Source organism: Sapajus apella, unplaced genomic scaffold (genome assembly GCF_009761245.1).
Source record: "Sapajus apella isolate SASKATOON/1434 unplaced genomic scaffold, GSC_monkey_1.0 scaffold42, whole genome shotgun sequence".
NCBI classification, from domain to species: Eukaryota; Metazoa; Chordata; class Mammalia; order Primates; family Cebidae; genus Sapajus; species Sapajus apella.
The window spans coordinates 12,157,105-12,162,222 of NW_022436982.1; positions in this window are offsets into that span (position 1 = coordinate 12,157,105).

Consider the following 5,118-nt stretch of genomic DNA (forward strand, 5'->3'; position numbering starts at 1 on the left):
ATTGAGGGAACTTAAAATGGGAAAAATACAGATTATTTGTATTTATGTAAGGCAAACTAAATGCTCCATGTAAGTACCATTTATTTATCATTTAGTCATTTAAAATTATTTTTAAGTAGATACATGCTTAGACTTTAGGCTAGCGTCTGAATGACAAGAAGTTCAGTAAAACTGAGTATCTGGCTTTTAGGGGCTCAAAGTTTATTGGTGTTGACAGATACTTAAACAACTACAATAGAAGAAGTGAAATTCTTCTTTTAAGTGAATATGTATTGAGCACTTAGGTGCTAGAGCCATATATGTGTGATTAAAAAAATCCTCACAGTAACTCTCAAAAGTATTATCCCACAGTTAGTAAATGGTAGACTTGAGATCTACCCAGGCAATCCAACTCTGGAATCTGTGTTCTTAATCAATGTGTAGTATATGATTATGTATACTATAATCTAGCATTATATAATCCCAGAAATTATGAAATTCTTAAGAAAGTTCAGCAGAAGAAGCCATTAGTGTATTTCAGAAAGAACATACGATTAACTTGTAGAATGGTCTCCTTATTCATTCCTATGATGTTAGAACATTAAGCAAGGTATTTGGGGAATCACAAAAAGTGCTGTGATATTTTGAGCATTGCTGTGCTAAACTGCAAAAACATATTCAGGGAAACTCGTTTTGTTGTGTAAGAGTTGCTTTCTGAGCATAGTATGAAATGTTATGGGTTTTGTAATATTAAAGTAGCAAAAATATTTTGGAAAGGACTTCATCTAAATGCCTCATTTTGATATGAGGGGACTGATGCCTAAAGCGGTTAAGGGCAGACATTGAGACCACTCAACAAGTTAGCAGCAGAGCTGCAAGAACTCAAGGCTCAGTCTTGGTTTTAAAACTCATGTTCACATAGTGAGCCCCCTAGTGGCCACTTTGTGCATGACAACCTCACCTCCCTTAAAGTATCAAGGGTAGGAGTTTACACATTGGTTCAATCCAAGTCTGATTTTTGAAAATTTGGAATTGAGATCAATTGAGAGAAGTTTTTTGTTTCTTGTGGGGGTGGCTGTATTTGTCAAGTATAAGATCTGAAGCCACAGTCTGGGTATTTTCCACACAAGGAAAGAAGATTTAGAGTGATACTAACTGCAATAAAAGATAAATCTTCAAATCTTAATAGCTTAACAGAATAGAATAGAACTTAACAGATAGAACTTTACTTCCCAGTCACATCAAGTCCATGGTGGAGGAGGAAGGTGTTGACGACAGAGCAGGGGGCATGCAATTATTCAGGGACCAAGCACTTTTTGTCCACTGGCTCCTGACCTCCTCCAAGGCCTTACTTTTCATCGTTCTGCCAGCAGATAAGGAGAGACAGACAATACAGAATTTCATGGGAGCTTATAGGCCAGAATTTGAAGTGGAAGCCATAATTGAGCTACATGGTTATATCTAGTGGCCTGCGTGGTCCAGATACATACCCAGAAGAAAAAAAAAAAGAAATTTGCCAAACAACCAGCCACTGTCTGCCACATGGAAGAAACCAGTCAATAGACAGCAAGAGGAATGAACAGATAGACTGAGAGGAAGAGAAGTAAAATGGGGAGAAAATCTTAATGGCTTTCTAGCTCTGGTGTCAGCCCCTTCCTGAGGCCCCACTGTATCACTGCAACTGGGTTCTGCAAGACATTTTGACATTCTATATCCTTCTAATTCCCCTACTGGGCTTAAACTAGCTGACATTGGTTTCTGCAGTTTACAGTGAAGACAGTTCTAAGAAATACTCACACTCAGGAATATTGTAACAGCTTGGAAGATACATATGTCTTCAAAATCACCCACACTGTCTCTGGAAATGTACTGCGAGTTTCATTTACTTGTGCCTATTTCCATAATGACATTGGCAGCCTGGAGATTAGTGTTTACAATTGTGCTAAACCCCTTCATACAGATGCTGCAGCTGAAGTCAGCATGAAAAAAGCAAAGCAAGACAGTATGAGCAAGCTGTGCCAGAAAGAGTTGGTTATTAAATCACACACATTGATTTATAGCTTCAGTTTGCCGTTACCTAAATGTCTAGTTATTTAACAGCTGTTATGAATCAGCCAGATAGAGGATTAAGAAGGACTGGGGGTTAGGGGAGAAATAGATTAAAAAATGCTTTAATCTTATGCTACAATAGAGAAACAAGTTGAGTCAGGTATCATGTAGTAATTTTGGCTCTCAGATGCTTCTTAGAGGGGAGTATTGTTCAGCTGGAACGTGAAACAGTGTGACATAGACCAGTGGGTTGTGTACGTGTTAACCCTGTGTGTAAGGTAAGTAATACTGGGTCCCAGGTAGAAAGCAATGTATCAATAAATCTTGGAAATAGCTTGCTCTATCAAAATAGTTCCCACTCTCATTGGCTGTAAATAGATAACTTACTTCAGAAGTTTGTTTGGGAACATTAAGATTTAACGAGAAGTAACGTAACTTAAGACATAGGTTACCAAATAGAAATCAAGACAGAGTGTGGTTAGGGTAGTTCCTTAGCTAATTGTGTTTAATCTCCACACCAACGTCTTGGATAATAATCAGGAAGGATTTACCAAGTGGAAGTATCTCTTTATAAAAATTTCTTTTGCAGAGGAATTCATAAAGGCCAAAAAGGACTTGCTAAGAACATCTGAACCTCTATTCTGAGATAAGGTCAGGGTAAAAGTTTACTCTTTGTATGCGTTCTGCACACTAGAAAGAGCATAAACTGGGTGCTGAGGTGACACTCCATTCCTCACCTCTAAAGATGTGCTAGGTCCAGGTGTGGCAGCTCACGTTTGTAATCCCAGCACTTTGGGAGGCCGAGGTGGGTGGATTCCCCAAGCTCAGTAGTTTGAGACCAGCCTGGCCAACATGGTGAAACTCCGCCTTTACTAAAAATACAAAAATTAGTCTGGTGTGGTGGTATGCCCTGTAATCCCAGGTACTGGGAGGCTGAGGCAGGAGAATCACTTGAATCCAAAAGGTGGAGGCTGCAGTGAGCATTTCATGCTATTGCAATCCAGCCTGGGCTGCAGAACAAGATTCTGTTTCAAAAAAAAGAAAAAGAAAAAAAAGCAGCAGCCAGGATGATGCCACTCCTTGCCTCTGGGGAAAAGATGCTATGCTAGTCCAACAAGGATCCTCTTTTGTGTCCTGACTTGCTTTCTCCTTACTTTATTTGGTCTGTGCTCAGAAGTTTTTCTTGCTCAAATCTTGGCCAAAGCATTAAACTTGCACAAAGTATAACATCTTCATTGTTCCTTATTTGATGTCTCCAAAAATTTTGCTTCCTTTTAAAATATTTTGCAAATTCCCACCTCTAGCTCTCTTACCTGAACTTTCTGTGCAGTAAACTGTGTTGTCTTTGGAGGCCGCCTTGTGTCTGTGGACCCGTGCTCTCTTATGCATGATTGTGAAGGAGGAGATTTTAAAAGACCACTATCTCCCTCAACACACACACTGGCTTTATGTTCTGTTTGAAAGCCAACACATGGCTGCTCTGTTGTACAGATTCACATACCTTGCCTTAAAGTTAAAAACCTCTTCTCCATTCCTAGCCCCTCTCACAACAGCAGAAGCCTGTGGTTGCCATTTAATTATTTTATGCCGAACATTGAACAGAACTCAGTTTTAGAAAAACTCATTTAAAAGACGAATACCACCCCCACCACTGAAATTATCACCACCACCTACATCCGCTATAGTTTTTAAGTCTCCTTACAACTACCTCAAAAAGGTATTTGCTAAAATATTCCTGTATGGATTCTCCCACTGAAAACAGGACCTGAGAAGATAGTGATTGTGTGATTTGCCCAATGCACACAGCTGGTAGTAGGTGGCTCTTCTCATGCTGAGAACCACAGCTCCTCCTTGCAGCTAAACAAACACCTCCACAAGTAGACAGAGGAGAGGAGCAGTTCCAGTCTAAGGGGCACCTTGGGGCCCTAAGTCTGTGATTGAAAAAGTACATAGTAGCAAAAGTTGCACGAACTGCATCTGTATCTGTAATTAGTTTGCTCTCTAGCCACAGGGTCTTTGTACAGGCTGTTTCGGCAAGACACAAATATGTGAGCACAGAGTAAGGCAAAAGCAAGTCAGGACACAGAAGAGGGCACAGGCCTTTGTACCGAAATGCTTTTCTACGCCTCTCTATTCCACCCGGTTAACTCTCTCTTCAAATTTCAGTGTATTCAATTCCTTTTTGACCTCCTGACTTGTCCAACAGGGCAACTATATCCTTTCACAGCTCCATGTACCTCTCCTCCATAGCACTATGGTTCTTGTAATTATTTGTGATATTCTTTTTGATTACTGTTTATCTCTGTCAACAGAATGTCTGCCCCATGAGAGCAGGGACTCTGATTTTATTCACTGGACATCCCCCACCCCCATTATAGCACTGTGCTAGGCATAGAGTAAAAACTCAGTAGGTATTTGTTAAATAAATGCATAAATAATGCTTTTGATGTGTAACACAGCTATCACTAAGTTACAGAATTCAGAAAGCAGAAATATCATAGAGAGAGGCACTCACCAAATCATATCTGCTAAAGATTTCACAGTGTAAATAAATAGGAAGAGAGCACAAACAAAAGATATTTCTCACTTAGTTGTTATTTAGGCAAAATGTTATCCGAGGTAAAGAAAGGACAGAAGTTGGGGTGAGCTGAGGATGATTCTCCAAGGCAAGCCCTAGCAGCAGGCAGTCCTGCTGAAACAAATGGGATACACAGGCTTCGTTCAGTTTCCAGCATCTACAAAGTCCATTAAAAACCTCGTATTAGGCACCAAGAGGTCTCTTATCTTCCAAAAGTCTTTATTTTTATTAGAGGTAGTTGGCCATTGTATACTGTTTGTGCCCCTAAAAAGTGATTTAGAAATCGGATTTCAGAGACAGTTAAACTAAATTCTAAATACACTAGGGGAATGCTCCTTGAGTTGGGATTCATGAAACAGATTCATAGTCTGTGAGTTCATAAGACTACACTCAAAATGTGGTTTATGTGCAAATACATGTATTATTTTCTGGAAAGAAAATTCCAGAGCTTTTAATTAGATCACAAAGGGATTTATAAGTTCAAAGAGGTTAAGAATCTTTAGTAGGAGAAC